Source organism: Saccopteryx bilineata, chromosome 7 (assembly GCF_036850765.1).
Source record: "Saccopteryx bilineata isolate mSacBil1 chromosome 7, mSacBil1_pri_phased_curated, whole genome shotgun sequence".
Lineage (NCBI taxonomy): Eukaryota > Metazoa > Chordata > Mammalia > Chiroptera > Emballonuridae > Saccopteryx > Saccopteryx bilineata.
In genome coordinates, this window is record NC_089496.1 from 97,198,309 (window position 1) to 97,217,197 (window position 18,889).

At 52.9% G+C, this 18,889-nt stretch overlaps 1 long non-coding RNA gene across 1 annotated transcript; it reads left to right on the forward strand.

Moving 5' to 3' along the window:
- The first annotated feature begins 1,241 nt into the window (after positions 1-1,241).
- LOC136310265 (uncharacterized) lies at positions 1,242-4,837 on the forward strand. Its single transcript, XR_010726536.1, has 3 exons — positions 1,242-1,339; positions 1,615-1,775; positions 4,708-4,837. It is a non-coding gene; the product is annotated as an uncharacterized lncRNA (long non-coding RNA).
- The last annotated feature ends 14,052 nt before the right edge of the window (positions 4,838-18,889 follow it).

The window sequence follows — 18,889 nt, forward strand, 5'->3', positions numbered from 1 at the left end:
CCTCTGTCTCTCATCCAGCCACTAGATCCACTTAATCACTCTGTGGAGCGCCTGTCCCAAGTTCACCGTCTGAATCTGCCAGACTTAGAGCAGGTGTCAGTGACCACACGCAGGTACATATTGACCCAGGCACACCTCTCAGAAGCCCCCAGAGAGGTGGTCTCCAGGCACCAGGATTCATGGCCCAGACTAGAATAGCCACACCCAGCCCTGGGCAGTGGAGATGCTAGAACCTCTCTGGAAAAAGTGGTTAGAAATGCCACCAGCAGTGACACCTTCCAGCACGTTCCACCTTGCTGTGGGCTGGGTGGGCCTGGCACGGGAGACCAAGGGCTGCCCTTTGAGCCACCCTGCCCTCCCCACTTCCCCCTTGCTCAGAAGGCATTTTGTGGCTTGTTGACTACAAGTCACACCCTGATAGAGGCCCCACTGGCTGGGAAGGGTCAATGAATCACCAGCACCTCCATGAGAGGCTGATGTGGGTGAGAGTCACAATCAGACCAGCCCAGCCCAGCCCCGCCCCGCCCCGCCCCTCCTAGTCCTCCCTCCCCACCCCCAAACATACATGGGTGGATTCAGCGATTCTGCCAGGGCTGATTGGGCAGAGGACAGGGACAGACTGGCCCAAACGACAAATCCTGTGGGCATATTAGGTCTCACTTACTTCTGCTTCTGTGAGCAGCACCTCGCTCTTCCTGCCAACACCCCACACAGATCACAGAGAGGGCATGTGTCCCCCAGCCAGGCCTCAGGTCCATCCGCCCCAGTCTTCCTGCACCTCCTCATTCCAGGGAGGCAAAAGACCTGGGTTCAAATCAGACTATGCCACCTACTAGCTGTGTGGCATGGTCAAGTCACTGAACCTCTCTGAGCTCCAGAGTTCCTCAGCCGTAAAAGGAGGATAGCAATAATCTCTACCTCGTGGGGTCGTTCTGACGTTGAAACAAGACGATTTACAGCCCGTCCTCGGGGCCACGAGTGGCGCGTTGGGAAGTGTGCACCTCTTTTCTGATGGTGGTGATGAGCATATGCTCGTGTATTGTGCTACCAGAAGGCACATTCCAATCCAGTGCAAAGCTAGGACACGTGAGGTCAGTTTTACCTGCTTTTGGGGGGATTTTGCAGCCTATGATTTTTTGCTGAGGAATTTGTCTTGATACCAGATAATTCATTCATTCCACAAATATGCACTGAGCACCTGCCAAGGAGGTGACGCGTTCCTGGCAGCCGCCCAGACCCTCGTCAGAGTTCCTTTCACGCTTCGCTGAGGTGATGGTAGCTTCTTGCCTGTGTCCCTGGCCAGTGGGCCTAGCATGGCCTGGAGGTGGTGGCCACGGAGGTGAGGCTGGAGGGGCCTGTGCCCAGGGATTGGGACCGGCTGTGGGGTCCGGCTTCACGTCTTCCTGTTCTATGACCTTAGGATAAATAGAGTTTATCCTCTATTAAATGGTCGTAATAGTACCTAACCTGTGACCTCACGGGGTTGCTGTCAGCGCCTGTGTATAGAAGCCTCTTGATAACTGTTTTTTCTTTCCTTCATTCACTTCCTTCCCCACCCCCCTCATCCAGCCACTCAATTGTCCAACATTTCTTTGGTTATCTCCCACCTTTCAGCTGCTGTGGAAGAAGCCAGGAGTAGAGGGGAACTCCGGCAGACCCAAGAAAGTGCTGGCCCCGGGATTCCCAGCCTTCCTTCTACGCTCTGGATGTCCGCGGGGGCTGGTAGACAGTCCAGCCCGGGTGACTGGTGCCCCTGTGCGCCCAGCCGGCTCTGGGTGAGAAGTCCCCCACGCTCCAGGGCAGATGTGCAGGATGGACCTCCCTCCTTCCTGGACCCCAGACAGCCCTCCCAACTGTACTGTTGACCCTGTTTTCCGGTTCCTGGGCAGGAAATGAGCTCTGAAAAAAAGAAAAGGCTGAGTGGGCTCCAGTCACACGCCCGCGCTTCGGGCAGGAAGTAGGAAGAAGGGGCGTCCCAGGCATAACTGGCCCTTTCTCTCAAAAAGCAAGGCTTTTCTACACATCTCCCAAGCAGACTTCTGCTTAGTTCTCTTTGGAAAAAAACCTGGAACATGGTGTCACTCCTAGCTAAAAGAAGGGCTGAAGGGAAGGGAGCAGGCTTGTCACCGTTACCTCAGACCAGAGGTCTGGAAACTTCTAGAGAGTAAATGTTTTAGGCTCTGTGAGCCGTGCGGCCTCTGTCCCAAAGACTGCGCTCTGCCCTGCAGTGGGAAGGGGACCGAGACAGTTCACCACTGCGTGTGGCTGTTCACACACACAGACTGGACTTTCACATCATTTTCATGTGTCACAAAATATCCCTTCTCTTTTGATTTTTTTTTCAACCGTTACAAATTAAGTTAAAAATCATTTTAGCCGCAGACCAAACAAAAACCGAGAGCTGTCAGATTTGGCCCTCAGGCCGTGGTTTGCCAATCCTAGGTGTAAACCAATCATAACCCACTCCCTGGGGCTGGGTACAATGTCACTCTGAGGAAAAGTGTTTGTGATGTGTATGTTTGCGGCGTGTTTATATGGTGCGAGTGTGGGGTGTGTGTGCTGTGTTTACCAGTAGGTACTCAGGGGTAATAATGCACAGGGCTTGTGACTTGAGTGACTAGCAGCGTTCGCCGCAGGCCGCTTTGTCAGCACACAGGGAGAATAGCAGGAGTTGAACCCAAACCTTCCAAATTCGAGAGCCCGCCCTCTTTGAAGGGAGGTGGGGAGCCATGTGATCAGGCGTTGTTACCATGATGGCTCAAGCGAGGACATGGGCATTCCAGCAGCCTCTGCTCTCTGATGAGGGAGAGTTTTGGAGGGGGTGCTGGGAGAAAGGGGGAGCTCCCACTGCCCTCCCTTCCCTGGTGAGTGCACACCCCTGGGCTGGAGAGGAGGCGGGGCCTTTCCTCCAGCCCTGGAGCAGGACTTCCTTTTCCCCTGACACTGATGGTCCGGAAGTTGGTCTCATTCTCAGGGAAGCAGGAGAAACCCCTTCCCACCCCTGTGACTCCCTTCTCTCCTGCTCTTCCCTTCCTGCCGCCCCAGTACCAAGGAGATTCGGAGGGAGCCTGGCAGAATATGAAAACTTAGAGAAGCCATCCTTTCAACCACTAAAAACTCTTTTCTTTAGCTCCTAACATATGATTTTGTTTTTAAAAACTCATTAGGTGGCGCAGTGGATAAAGCGTCGACCTGGAAATGCTGAGGTCGCCGGTTCAAAACCCTGGGCTTGCCTGGTCAAGGCACATATGGGAGTTGATGCTTCCAGCTCCTCCCCCCTTCTCGCTCTCTGTCTCTCTCTTCTCTGTCTCCCTCTCTCCCTCTCTCTCTCCTCTCTAAAAATGAATAAATAAAATAAAATTAAAAATTAAAAAAAAATTCATTCAATTCCCACTGAGCACAAGGTAGGCACTATTCCAGGGAGTTTTACATTCTTCAACTCACAGAATCCCCCAACAACCATCTGTGGTAGGTGTCATTACACCCATTTCACAGAGGTGGAAACTGAGACCCAGAGAGTTTACATACTGAATGGCAGAGTCAGGATTTAACCCAGACGGACTCCAGAGTCCCTCCTACCTGCCTCCACATGCTGCCTCTGGCCATTGGCAGGCCCTGGGAAGAAAGAACAATGAAGGATGGGGGTTCAGTGCTCCGATTCTGGAATCGAGTTCAAATCCTGCACAGATATATACTGGTCGCTTCCTTGGGTAAGTCATTTAATATCTCTGAACCTCAGTTTCCCCTCTTGTAAAAAAAATCTATTCTCTCTTCCTTCAGCACCATGATTTCTCCTCAGGAAATAGCTGTCCCCCAACTCTCCATTCATAAGGTTCTCCTGGCAGTGACCCCACCTGCCAGGTCCAGGTTTGATCATGTGCCCCAGGCCCAGCCAATCAGAGCATCTTGTTCTCCTGGCCTTACTGATAGCTCAGGGATAAGTACATGTGACTAAATCCAGCCAATGAGCATTAGGTTTGGGATGTTTGCTGGACCCATTAAGAAAGAAAGGCTCTCTTTTAGCTTATTGGGAGGTAAGCCTAGGTAGAGCTGCTGGTAGCCAGATTGTCACTGCACAGGAAGAGCCTGCCTGAGAATAAGGAAAAGGAAGAGAAGAAAAAGAGGCAGAAGTGAGAGACCCTAATGGAGAGAAGAGTCTCAATGAGATGGCCATCCAAGCTCCTGGCTCCCACATTGCCACAAGCATACCCTTTGCTGCCTTAGTTAATAAGCCCACATGTGTGCTTCTCTGTCTAGGCCCATCTGAGATGTTTCTCTAACACGTGCAATCAATAGAATGAAAGCCCCATAAGGGCATGATTCTTGTCCACTGAGTTAGTGCTGCAGCTCCAGTGTTGGGAAAAGGCCTGGCACGTGGGAGGTCCTTGGTTAAACAAATGGACATAAAGAATTTCAAATATAACAGCCCACCTCATGGGACAGGCATTATGAGAATAAAGTGGGCAGGTGAATATTCGAGGCTCAACCCCATTGCCTGGATGGTCAGCCTCGACCACCGTGGCTCTGAGCCAGAACTCCTGCCCACCCACCCCCCCCAACAGTCTCTAGTCTGGTGGGCTGTCCCCAAGCAGGGGGGAGGGTGGTTTATGTAAGGAGCAGTGTGATCAAAGACCATGAGCGCAAACTGCAGTACTCAAGGCTGTAGGGAACACCAACAATATTGCAGACCTGCTCTCTGCCCTCCAGGACTCTGCTTGGCACCCTCCAGGCCCTATGGCTCCGTGCCATGTGACTGCCCACTGCCCTGAGCTGCAGCCATGGAGCTGCCGTCCTTACACACCGGGCCACAGCCTTCACATCTGCTTTTGGCCACCCCTGCAGACCAGGTAGGTAATCAAGCACTCAGCCACGGGGCAGAGATTACCCACATCCAGTAAGGAAGGGGAAAGGTATTGGGGGACAGCCATGTCGACTCCTGGCTGGCATTTAGAAAATGCACAAGAAAGAGTAGCCATTAGCTTTTGGATTCGGACAGACATGGTGTCGTAGCACAAGGGGCACTGGGTTGAAGGGACTGGTGAACAGGCTTCACTCCAGCCCTGAGGACGCGAGGCTAGAAGGTTTTGCATAGGGTCCTACTTCTGTTTGTGGTGCTTGGGTGAGACTCTTGCCAACTCGGGCTTCCTCCGGGACCACATTTCCCACTTCCTCTCACCTTGACCCTGTCTTCATGTCCTGTGGGCTCACAAATACGCAGACACTCTAGCCAGAGAGCCACGACATGCCCAGCCCCCCATGCCACCTTCTCACCAACCTTCTAGAAATACATATGTTCCCATTCCCAAGAAGCACCCCCCAAAATTGCCCTCTAAACCCTGTTCTTGTTGCTTTCAATCTGGGTAATTAAACTCAACTCATCTGAGGTGATTAAAAATTCATTCAACAGGCCCAGAAACAAAATGTGGTAGGAAGCAGACTTGGCCTGCCAGCTTGAAGTAATTAGAAAATCACCCTGCTGAGCCTGACCTGTGGTGGCGCAGTGAATATGGCGTCGACCTGGAATCTGAGGTCGCCGGTTCAAAACCCTGGGCTTGCCTGGTCAAGGCCCAGGTGGGAGTTGATGCTTCCTGCTCCTCCCCTACCCTCCTCTCTCTCTTGCTCGCTCTCTCACTCTCTTTTCTCCCCTCACCTCTCTAAAATGAATAAACAAAATTTAAAAAAAGAAAGAAAGAAAATCATCTGCTGGGCAAGGGTACCTAAGGCATTGTTGCAGCCACCAGTCATTCTTTAAGTGGGGAAGGTGACCACCCCCCTTATACTGTAAGAAGCTTCCTGGCCTCTAAGTACTTCTTCCTCGCCAGCTGTTGCGGACAGCGGTGTGCACGAGCAGCTGGTTTACAGCGAGTTTTTAGTTTCTAGGCACCACTTCTCCCAAGCCTGTTGGAGTCTCCACACCACTGCCCCCCGCATTCTCCTGCTGCCACACATCCCCCCCACCAGCCATGCCCTCCAGCAGGCCTATTATCCTCTCTCCACCCTCTGTCCCCGCAGCCCCATCCCAGCCTCCTTTGATCCTCTCCTTGCTGCTATCCTGCAGGGTGGTCCCTGCTGCAGGCCCCCACACCCTGGGGCTCTCCACCATGCCTGTCTCCCAGGCAACAGCTTGGGATGCTGGTATTCCAGGATGCCACAGAAAGGTATTTCCTTTCCCCATCTCAGAACCCACCAGGGGCCTTCACACCTCCCAAACCATCCAACTTTCCCATCTGGTACCTCTGAGCACCGTGGGCAGCAGGAAATATCTTGTTAACCCAGGAGGGCTAGAACCCCATACTATTTTGAGTTGCTCAGGAGCTTGTGACAGAAACTGTGTTTTGCTCAAGATAATCTCATCCCTTACTGTGAACCATTTTTTTTTTTTTTTTTTTTTTGCATTTTTGCATTTTTCTGAAGCTGGAAACAGGGAGAGACAGTCAGACAGACTCCCGCATGCGCCCAACCGGGATCCACCTGGCACGCCCACCATGGGGCGATGCTCTGCCCACCAGGGGGCGATGCTCTGCCCCTCTGGGGCGTCGCCATGTTGCGACCAGAGCCACTCTAGCTCCTGAGGCAGAGGCCACAGAGCCATCCCCAGCGCCCGGGCCATCTTTGCTCCAATGGAGCCTTGGCTGCGGGAGGGGAAGAGAGAGACAGAGAGGAAGGAGGGGGTGGGGGTGGAGAAGCAAATGAGCGCTGCTCCTGTGTGCCCTGGCCGGGAATTGAACCCGGGTCCTCCGCACGCTAGGCCAACGCTCTACCGCTGAGCCAACCGGCCAGGGCACTGTGAACCATTTAATTGCAGTAAGGCATGAGGGACGTTCTGAGTCTTTCCTTGGTCCTCTGGAAGACCTGGGATAGTGCTGTCTGATACAGTAGCCACTAGCCATATGTGGTCATTAAATAGAAATTAATTTAATTTGAGTAAAATTAATATTTGGTTCCTCAGCTGCACATGTGGCTGCTAGCTATCGTATAGGACTGTACAGATATAACATTCCGTCATCACAGAAAATTCTATGCGACAACACTGGCCTAGAACATATGCTTGAAAGGCATGGACTTGGAAGTTGAACAGACCCTCTGCTGTTTATTCTGCAATCTTGGGCAACTCACTTAACTTCCTGAAGCTTCCCTCCGTGTCTTCATCTATAATCGTAGCTATTTAGAGAGCCCTGAGGTCCAGTGAGAGAATCCAGGTACACACTCAGCCCAGTGTTTGATAGTAGGAAGAGCCAATAAAAAGAAGCTATTGGCTCTGGGAGTAGAGGGGACAACTTGATGAAGGGGAACGATTTAGGACAAAGGAGACTGTGTTTGTTCTAGCCCCAACTCCATCACTGCCTGTAAGCCATATGTGACCTGCACAGCCCAGATTCAAAACAATGAACAGAAAAAAAATCAAAATGAAATGGGAAACTCCAGCACAGATTTTTTTTTTTGGAGCCTGGGACCCAACATCTGACTGCTGAGCAACTCCACTGAGATGCCTTTCAGGGTCCTCAGAACCAAGAATTCCAACTGGATTGGAGTATCCTCCACCCAACACCCACCTGCTCCTCCTGCCCTTCTTAGCTCAGGAGTAGCACCTGGTTTCCAGAAAGCTAGAAACTTTACTTGCTCTGTCTCCTTAATTTATAATCCTATGGTGTGCTTAGAGTTATTATCACTATTTTACAGATGAGGAAACTGAAGGCCAGAGAGATTACACATCTTGCCAGTCAGTGGTAGAGTTAGGCTCCGGAGTCTGTGCTCTTAAGCAACATGTGATGCTGCCTTGATCTGCCAACAAAGCCCCTTGACTTTACCTCTTCAAATCTGTTCACTTCTCGCCAGCACCTTATTCTGGCCACCATGGCCTCCTGCTTGGCTCAGAGCAATAGTCCCCTGGCTAGTCCCCAGGTGTCCTGGCTGGCTTCCTCTCCTCCCCACCCCCTAATCACAGCCCTCTGTACAAGCTGAGTATTTAGTGGCATTCTTTCCTGATAGGAATCCCTCATAATCTTTTTCACCACTGTGCAGCTGGAGCCTGGCACATGATAAGTCATCCCCAAATATTTGGTTGAATGGATGTATGAATCTTTTGAAACAACCCAACCCAAGAGACTGTTGGGAATATGTGATCGGCATGATTTGTGAATCCCCAGACTCTAAACAAGACAACTTGGGTGAAACCTCAGATAGCTGTGTAGATAAGTTCATGTTACTAAGAAAGCACAGGCTAACAAATTATATGCTGTTTCTTCTGAGAAAGAATGGGTCGAAGAAGATAGGGAAGAGGAACCAATCTGCAGAGCATTCAGGAAAGGCATTTAAGGCCAAAACTGTGGCCCTCTATCTCTAAGACTATATGAAGGAAGGGTGCCTAGAGCCTCCAGGGAGTCCTCTGTTGGTTCACTAGGCTCTTCCATCGCCATTGCCATTAATGTAAGGGATTCTGGTGTAGACCTTGGGCTAAAGAGTTTGGTTCACATCAACCAGGTCCAAGGTAGTGGTCACCTTTGTATGTCCTCAACAAACCAAGTTCCTGTTTCTAGGAAACAGAGGCACAGATACCGACACATGAGATAAAGTCAGGTCCATGCCCTGCCCGCTCTGCTCCACAGACACTCTGAGGCAGTCTCTGGGAGGTGTCTTGCGCCAATGAGCCCCTGGGAAGGTCATTGTGTTACCCTGGGCCTCAGGCTCCTCCTCAGAAAATTGAGGTTGAAGTAGATGACCCCTAAAGGTCACTTGACCCTCAGTGTTGGGGACCAGTGTCTATGAAGATAGCTGTGGCCCCTCATGTGGCCTGCCCCTTGGTGTTTCACTCCTACTCCCAGTCTGCGAACTTCCCAAGGAACTAGGGGCTTTCTCCCAAGGAAGGCTCAGGATCAGCCCTGCCAAGCATATGATCAGATATGATCAGAGGCAGAGCGAGGGGTGGGCACCGAGCTGGGCATCAGGAGAGCCTCGATTCCGTCCCACCACTGACTCCTGGGTATTTGGGGGCATTTCTCCAACCTTCATTCCTTCATCTATAAAATGGAGGTTAGAAACTTAGACCCCGGGAATTCCCAGAGAGTCCCAAAGGGGAAGAGTTATTTAAAATGGAGAATACACACTCAGTGGTATCCCAGTGGCAAACCCAGCAGCACCAATACCAGGACAAACTGGCATTCTGAGTCTCCTGATATGATGCAATGATTATATCATCTATGTAGTATTCCTGCCCCCCCAAAATGTTTATCTAGCCACAAGGAGACAATCAGATCCAAATGATACAATATTCTATTAAAACAACTGGCAGGAACTCCTTAAAGATAGCACTATCAAGAAAGAAAGAAAACTGTGGTGGCGCAGTGGATAAAGCGTCAACCTGGAAACGCTGAGGTTGCCGGTTCAAGACCCTGGGCTTGCCTGGTCAAGGCACATATGGGAGTTGATGCTTCCTGCTCCTCCCCCTTCTCTCTCTCTCTCTGTCTCTCTCTCTCACTCCTCTCTCCCTAAAAAATCAATAAATAAAATATTAAAAAAAAGATAAAAAGAAAGAAAGAAAGAAAGAAAAGAAAGAAAGAAAGAAAGAAAGAAAGAAAGAAAGAAAGAAAGAAAGAAAAAGAAAGAAAGAAAGAAAGAAAAGGCGCCAACCAGTCACCTGATACATGAAGCTTGTTAAGATTGAACAGGACATATTGGAACCCTTGGAGAAAATTTAATATGGAGTATATATCAGATACTATTATGGCACCAAATTATTGACTATGCTAACAGTTGCAGACAATGTCCTTGTTCTTCTGAGATAATAACTGCTGTATTCAGAGGTAAATTGTCATCATGCTTGCAGCTTACCTCCGGAAAGAGAGAGAACAAAAGCAAAGGTGGCAAAATGTTAATGATTCATGGATCCAGGTGAAAGGTACAAAGATGCTCCCTGTGTTCACGTTTCAACTGTTATGTACCAGGGGTCTCAAACTCGCGGCCCGCGGGCCGCATGCGGCCTGCCGAACAACTTTGTGCGGCCCGCAGACTAATCCACGGGCTTACTTAATTTTATCCAAAATATTTTGAACTTCGTGGATTAGTCTGCGGGCCGCACAAAATTGTTCGGCGGGCCGTGAGTTTGAGATCCCTGATAGGCTGAGATTTTCCCAAATAAAAAGTCGGGAGGGAAAAGGCTTAACAGAAATTGTCTTTGGAATCAGGCTGCTCTGAGTGAATCCTGGGAAAGCAGAGCAAACATGGATTGAGTTTTTAGCACCTGCCAGACTCTGTCCGGAGGTTTCTGTGAATAATTTCACTTAATCTTCACATCAACCTTGTGCGGTGAGGCTGTTAATACAGAAGAGGAGCCTCGGGCACAGAGGAGTGAAGTGACTCGCTCAAGGGCACACAGCAGGAAGCAGCAGAGCCATGGCCCAGGCTGCCCTGGCTCCTGGCCTGTTCCTTTCACTCTGTGATCCTAGATTAAGTCTTTCAAAACATGGATTCTCTGGGGTGAAAATAATAAAGAGAATTCTGGGGGAAGAAAGACCCGTGGTTGCCAGGGGTTGGGGGGAGAAGGGAACGGGTAGACAGAACGCAAAAGATTTTTAGGGCGGTGAGAATACCTCATATGATGCTCTAATGGTGAATATATGTCCTTATACATTTGTCAAAACTCATAGAATGTGCAAAACCAAGAAAGCACCCTGTGGGCTTGGGGTGATTATGCTGTGCGTACGGAGGTGCCTCAGTTGTAACAATCACGCCATTCTGGAGGGGGTTGTCGACCGAGGAGGAGGCTGTGCACGTGTGGGGCCAGGAATTGGGAATTCTGCGTGGTTTCTGCTCACTTTGCTGTGACCCTAAAACTACTCCAAAAAGTACAGTTTATTTTAAAAACCACAACTACATTTCTCAGGTCTCCTAGATTCCAGATCGAATTCAGGTCCAACCAGACACCTAAAAAATGAGCAGAGGGAGCCCAGGCTCTGGGGAACGGCTGGACTGAGACCCCCTGAGAGGCCTGGGTCCCTGTGACCAGCTGCATTCTGGGAAACACGCGGCCTCCACCCAGAGGCCCTGCTGTTGGGCTCTGTCGAGAGCTCAGAGGAAGTGCGGACTGGGGCCTGGGAACCCTCCCCAGTGATCCCAGGGGAGATTTGCATCTGTGTCGTGGGAGGAGATTGTTTGAGGAGGGGTGGGTGTGTTTGCTGTTTTCTGTCTGCTTTTCCTTCTCCCTTAGCCTCTCCCCTCATAGTGGGTAACTGGTAGAGCCTGCAGGGCTGATGCCAGCCCGGGTCCCTTCCGCTGACTCAGTGGCAGGGAAGGGGAGTGTCCCCGGGAGCAGCCCTCATCCCTGGCTGGCAGCCTTGCCCCCAGGGCCTCTGTATCCAAACTTCCACTGGGCACACGTTCCTCTCTCAGCGTTTCCTTCTGATGGGAGTGCCTCTGGGCACCAATGTCCGGCTCCCTCGGCCACCAGCAGGAAGGTGAGGAGCTCACAAGGCCCAGCTCTGGGCCCCACATTGCTGTCCCTCCTGCCGTCTCCCAGCTCTCCTGCTTCCCTCGGCAGCTCCCGAAGCACAGGAGTATCCCTCCTGCTTCACAAAGCAGTCAACTGAGGGCAAGAAAAAAAGACGGACCTGCCCAAGGTTATTTCACTAACAAGTGGGCTGACAATGACTGGAGTCCACATCCTCTGACCCCCAGTGAAGGTCTTTCCATCGGACGGGTACCAGCAAAGGTCCCCATTCCAGGGACGCTGCCCCTCTTTCTGCAGAGGACCTGGGTGGAATCGCCCTCAGTCATCTCTGGAAGTTCTTTGGTTGTCACTCGGTGTCCACGACCAGTCTGTTGGTGTTTCTTCTGCTCCAGCTCCTTGCTGATATTTGCTGTGTTCTGGGCAACTGGGAAAGAGCCCTCACCTCTCACTGCCCGGGCACTGCATGGGCTCCCTGCTCCCTGCTCAGACTGTGACCCTGAATGGACACTGCATGGGCTCCCTGCTCAGGCTGTGACCCTGAATGGACACTGCATGGGCTCCCTGCTCCCCGCTCAGGCTGTGACCCTGAATGGGCACTGCATGGGCTCCCTGCTCCCCGCTCAGGCTGTGACCCCACATGGGCACTGCATGGGCTCCCTGCTCCCCGCTCAGGCTGTGACCCTGCATGGGCACTGCATGGGCTCCCTGCTCCCCGCTCAGGCTGTGACCCCGCACGGGCACTGCATGGGCTCCCTGCTCCCCGCTCAGGCTGTGACCCCGCACGGGCACTGCATGGGCTCCCTGCTCCCCGATCAGGCTGTGACCCTGCACGGGCACTGCATGGGTTCCCTGCTCCCCGCTCAGGCTGTGACCCTGCACGGGCACTGCATGGGTTCCCTGCTCCCCGCTCAGGCTGTGACCCTGAATGGGCACTGCATGGGCTCCCTGCTCCCCGCTCAGGCTGTGACCCTGAATGGGCACTGCATGGGCTCCCTGCTCCCCGCTCAGGCTGTGACCCTGAATGGGCACTGCATGGGCTCCCTGCTCCCCGCTCAGGCTGTGACCCTGAATGGGCACTGCATGGGCTCCCTGCTCCCCGCTCAGGCTGTGACCCCACACGGGCACTGCATGGGCTCCCTGCTCCCCGCTCAGGCTGTGACCCCACACGGGCACTGCATGGGCTCCCTGCTCCCCGCTCAGGCTGTGACCCTGCATGGGCACTGCATGGGCTCCCTGCTCCCCGCTCAGGCTGTGACCCCGCACGGGCACTGCATGGGCTCCCTGCTCCCCGCTCAGGCTGTGACCCCGCACGGGCACTGCATGGGCTCCCTGCTCCCCGATCAGGCTGTGACCCTGCACGGGCACTGCATGGGTTCCCTGCTCCCCGCTCAGGCTGTGACCCTGCACAGGCACTGCATGGGTTCCCTGCTCCCCGCTCAGGCTGTGACCCTGAATGGGCACTGCATGGGCTCCCTGCTCCCCGCTCAGGCTGTGACCCTGAATGGGCACTGCATGGGCTCCCTGCTCCCCGCTCAGGCTGTGACCCTGAATGGGCACTGCATGGGCTCCCTGCTCCCCGCTCAGGCTGTGACCCCGCACAGGCACTGCATGGGCTCCCTGCTCCCCGCTCAGGCTGTGACCCCGCACAGGCACTGCATGGGCTCCCTGCTCCCCGCTCAGGCTGTGACCCCGCACAGGCACTGCATGGGCTCCCTGCTCCCCGCTCAGGCTGTGACCCCGCACAGGCACTGCATGGGCTCCCTGCTCCCCGCTCAGGCTGTGACCCTGAATGGGCACTGCATGGGCTCCCTGCTCCCCGCTCAGGCTGTGACCCTGCACGGACACTGCATGGGCTCCCTGCTCAGGCTGTGACCCTGAATGGACACTGCATGGGCTCCCTGCTCCCTGCTCAGGCTGTGACCCTGAATGGACACTGCATGGGCTCCCTGCTCCCCGCTCCGGCTGTGACCTGGCACGGGCACTGCGTGGGCTCCCTGCTCCCCGCTCAGGCTGTGACCCCGCACGGGCACTGCGTGGGCTCCCTGCTCCCCGCTCAGGCTGTGACCCAACACCAGCTCCAGGGGCAGGCCTTCAGTCCCCACTGCAGGATCCTGGTTCTGTGCTCTGAGCCGAAGTGGGCAGAAGGCTCCCCTAACTCGTGTCCCCATTTGCAACCCAGGCCCCAGAGAAGCCTGTGAACTCTATTCTACATACCCCTCTTGAAAGGGAATAGGGGAGCCTGACCAGATGGTGGCACAGTGGATGGAGCATCAAACTGGAATGCGGAAGACTCAGGTTCGAGACCCCGAGGTCGCTCATCTGGTTTGAGCAAAAGCTCACCAGCTTAAGCCCAAGGTCGCTGGCTCGAGCAGGGGGTTACTCAGTCTGCTGAAGGCCCATGGTCGGGGCACGTATGAGAGGGCAGTCAAGGAACAATTAAGGTGTGGCAACACGCAAAGAATGATTGATGCTTCTCATCTCTCTGTTCCTGTCTGTCTGTCCCTCTCTCTGACTCTCTCTCTGTCTCTCTAAAAAAAAAGGAATAAGGGAGTCAATTTCTTAAAATAAATGAACTTATCTATCTAAAAAAGAAGAAAGGGAATCAGGGTCTGGGTTTCTTGGCAGCCTGTCCCCAGTCACCCCACTGCAGTAACAGCCTCAAGTCAGTTTATGATTCCAGTGACATTATCCCCCTTCCCACCACGACCAAGCTCCCTGTCACATCCCTGTCCCCCACACCCAGATCCAGGACAGGGACAATGATGCTGCCCCACCCCCCATTACTATGCTCCATCCTCCTGGCCAGAGTAATTGGTTATGGAATGCTTGTCATTGACCAAAGTCAGGCCAACCAGACCCTGTGGAACTGAGTTCCAGACTTTGAGCTCTGAGAGAAGCAGAATGGTTCTTTGCCCCAGTGAGAAGGTGCGAGGTTTAGCGGCTCTGCAGCCATTTTGTCCCCATGAGGTAGAATCTGCTGTGTAAAAAAGCTGTTACCTGGAGTACAGCCCAGCCAAAGACAATGGAGCACCAGGTCTTGGTGATATTGTTTAGAGCAGTGCTGGTCAACCTGGTCCCTACTGCCCACTAGTGGGTGTTCCAGCTTTCATGGTGGGCGGTAGCAGAGCAACCAAAGTATAAATAAAAAGATTTAACTATAGTAAGTTGTTTCATAAAGATTTATTCTGCCAAACTTAATGAAAATCTGACATAAAGTACTTGGTAAGTAATTATTATTATATGCTTTAACTTGCTGTAACTCTGCTTTATAAATTTTATAAAGTCAAGTTACTTCCCTTCTTTATAAATCACCATTACTGTGGAACCAGTGGGTGGTTAAAAAATTTTACTGCTAACAGAGATACAAAAGTGGGAGGTAGGTGTAAAAAGGTTGACTACCCCTGGTTTATAGTCTCTGATCAAGCCTTGTCTAAAGCCAACGACACCCCTTGGATTTTAGTTCAAAAGCCAACACATACTGATTTTGCATGAAGCAAAAATTGGGTTTTCTTTCACTTGCAACCAAAACTCTAGTGACACAGAAGGTCAAACTGGGGCCCCTTGCTTCTCTCCCTTCCCCACCCCTACTGTCTCATGAAACTTCCTCCTCAGAGGCCTACCTACCCCCTGCAAATGAACTTGTACTAATACATAGCCAGGGCCGTCCACAACTAGCCCATATGTGTCTTTGTACCACAGAATTATTTGTGCTGTATAGAAAATGTCTTGGATACAGTCCCTCCTTGGCTAGGTAGAGGGCGGGTTGGGGGGCAGCAGGTAGAGAAGGGGGTAGAGAGAACAGGGCACAGTGACACACACCACCCCAGGCCAAGTGGATTCAGAATCCCCAGTCAGCCGTATCTCCTGAGGGACGGTGCCCACAGCTGGACTTAGCCCAGAGCTCAGGAAAGCCTTCCTGCCTGAGGGGGCCCTGGGGGCCTCCAACTTTTCAGTTGGTAGTATGGGTCAGAAAGAAGCAGAGACCCCCAATGGAATTGTTTTTAAAACGGGCCCCTTACCAGGACGATTTAGCCCTGAGCTAAGAGGCCTCAGAGCAGCCTCAATTCCTACTGCGGCCTCCAGCCTGGCTTCCTCCCAGGCACACCCCTGAGCCAGCCCCTTCCTTCCAGGGCAGGAGCCTGAGAACAGCCAGGGCCTCATTCATTCTCTTCATTCCTTCCTCAGTGGTCAGGCCCCTCCCTCTGGCCAGCCCCTCCTCTGGGCAGCCATCGGTACCGGTACCAGTACCGTGTATGGTGCAGGCTGTGCCCAACAGCAACACATGGGGCCTCCAACTGCGGAGAGGTGGGCAGGGCTGGGCTCTCATCTCTGGGGGCTCTTGAGAGGTCTGGGACTTCTAGCGATCAGCCCCAGGGGTCTCTCCCAACAGGCCTTGTCTCTCTCCACAATGTCAAGTTCATTTCTGTGTCTGTCCCAAAGAACACAAACAAAAACTTTGGCAAGTGCCTACTGTGCCGCAGGCCCTGCAGTGAACTCCAAGTTCTCATGACAACCCTCAACCCGGTGAAGGCTAACCACACGTTAGAGCAAGGACATGGGGTGCTGGGTGGCGGGGCTCCCCCATGCAGCCAGCACCCCGGTGCATGCCGCCCGCACTGCACTGCTCCCCAGTGCCACTCTCCCTGCCCTCACCTCCAGAGAGCTGCCTCAGCCCAAGGCTGGCGGGCCGGAGCCAAGAGAGGATTCTTCTGTGCTCTCTGGCCTCAATCAGGCAGTCAGGAGCAAACCCCGTGGCCCTCCTGCCTTATTTGGAAGAAGAGTAGGAAACCAGATGAGAACTCAAGAACTCAGCTCTGCACCAACATGCCTCTTCCTAGGGCCACACCGCTGGTGCCGTCATCCTCCGGAGTGTGGGGGACCCGTGCCCCAGGGGCCCCGCGCTGGGATTCAGGGACAGAGGTGAACATGGCCCTGGAGGAGGCGAATATTTGGGATAGTAGTCATTTTCTGCCAGTCATTACAGGAATGTTCTACTTTAATTAATTATTTATTTATTTATTCATTCATTCATTCATTTTTAGAGAAGAGCGAGAGAGAGAAGGGGGAGGAGCAGGAAACATCAACTCCCATATGTGCCTTGACTGAGCAAGCCCAGGGTTTTGAACCAGCAACCTCAGCGTTCCAGGTTGACGCTTTATCCACTGCGCCACCAGAGGTCAGGCAGGAATGTTCTACTTTAAAACAAATTAAAGTTATAGGGAACTAGGGGTCTTGGGGAGCCCCTGCGAGGCCCCTCTGAGTTATCTGGGAGGGAGTTTGTGAGGTGGGGTCCCTTCAGTCAGGGGCGAGTCTCTGAGCACAGGCTGACCTCAGTCAGTTCTGGGCCTGCCCCAGAGTACTGTCACTAAAAGGATGGCTCAATAGGCACGAGGTAACCCTGGTATCTCAAAAGAGGTATCTAGACAAGCAGTCTGGGACCTTGTAGAATCTTCTACAGTCAGTTTGGCTGCACCTTAGAATCACCTGAGGATTCTAAAAGGTCCGATTCCTGGGCTCACCTCAGACCAATTGAGTCATAATCTCAGGAGGGCAGCTGGGCGGCTATATTTTTTAATCTCCTCAGGTGACTCCATTGAACTGCATTTTTCAGACTTCCCTGATGATAAAAATCACCCAGAGGGCATATAAAAATAGAGATTAGCAGGCCCCAAACCAATGAGACCCCACCCAATCAGAATCTGCGCTTCTCACAGAGTCACCTGGGAGCCAGGTGACTTATGCTGACAAAGCTAGAAAATCAGGGCCCGCTGCCAGGCCCTCGGGCGCCAGCCCTTGTGCCTTCGCGCTCCGCCGAGGCCGGCCTGGACTCACGGCTGCCCTGTGATTACGTGCAGCACCCGTTTTCTTCGCAGGACCGATCATCACTTGCAGTCGTGTGTTGATTTCCATGTTTGCTTCATGCGAGGCTCCCCACTCCATGGCAGACACCGTGGGGGCGAGAACCGCCTCTGTTGGGTTCTGTAGAGCACAGGGGTTCCCAGTGCGGCGTCTGAGGCTGGACTGCCCGGCCCCAGCTCCCAGCTCTCCAGCTCACCTGTTCTCTGGTCCTTGTCTAGTCGCTTCTGGTTCTCGCGCCTCTGTTCTCACATCTAGTTAGAAAATTAGACCAATGATGCCAGCCTTGCATTGTTGATGTGAAGAGTCAATGAGATTCTATAGGTAAAACATTTGACATAGTTCCTGGCACATAAGACACAGCCCATAAACGTTAATTGTATTGATAATCTTCCGCTACAAAACGAAACACCCCAAAATTTAGTGGCTTAAAACTACCACCACTTAATGGCTCACAGCTCCCTGGGTTGACAACGTGGATAAGGTTCAGCTGGGATGGCTTGTCTCTGCTCCAAGTGGTTTGGGCTGGGCTCACGCTCACATCTGTGGCCAGTGAGCCGAGGGCTGGGGGCCCCACACAGCCTAACTCACATGCCTGGCAGGTGGCTGAGGCTGCTGCTGGTCAGGACGCCTCAGTTCTGTGTGGTCTCTCTGGCAGGGCAGCTCGGGTTTCTTTGTGTGGCAGCTGGGTTCTAGGAGGGCGAGTGTGAAAGTCACATGTCACTTTTAGTCAAAGCAAGTTACAGGGTCATCCCGGAGTGAAGGGGTGAAGACGTGGGCCAGTCTCTGTTAGGGGGAAGGGCAGAGACTTGCTGGCCATTTTAATCCTCCATCGTGGTTCTTTTCCTATGAATGGTGCCTGGTTCCATTTAATACACATTTATTGAAGAAATAAATAAATGAAGAAACTGGAGACCAGAGAGGAAAAAGGGCTTGCTCAACATCACACAGCAAGTGAATGGCAGCGCCAGGATCAGAAACTGGCCTCCTGGTACGCGGTCCTGCCTCTTCCCATCACACCAATCTGCTCAGACGGCTGCCTGAGGTGGGGCTGAATTCTCCAAATAACTGCCTCACTCCTCAGCTTCCGCTGAGCCTCTGGGGATGCATCTAGAAGGCCAGGACTGGGCTTGCTTCCTGAAGAGTCTGGGATAGCGAGAAGGCAGCACATTTCCCTTCCCTGGGCACAAAGCATCTCAAGAGTGGTCAGCAGCCCTGCTCCAGTTCCTTCGCATGGGGGAGGGGGCAGGTCGGAGTCAGAGACAAAGGCAGAGCCCTGTGTGGACAGTGTGCGTCCTGCTTAGCTTCCCATCAACCGGGTGTGGACACACAAACACAGGCACCCTTCTCTCTAGCCTCTCCCTTTAAATCCTGGGAGAAAGCTACCGCGAGTTTGGGCAGCTGGACTTGTGTGGCTCTTATCTAGCCTGGACCAGCCATTTCATGGCTTTTGAAAAGTGAGCTTAGGGGAGGGGAGCAGAGAAAAAGTCAGCGTGCGCGGAAAAGTTGTGAAACACCTACTAGGCTTCTGTCCTTGTTCGTCAGCCTCTTCCTGTTGTCCCGGCACCAGAGGTGAATGGGGCCTGCTGA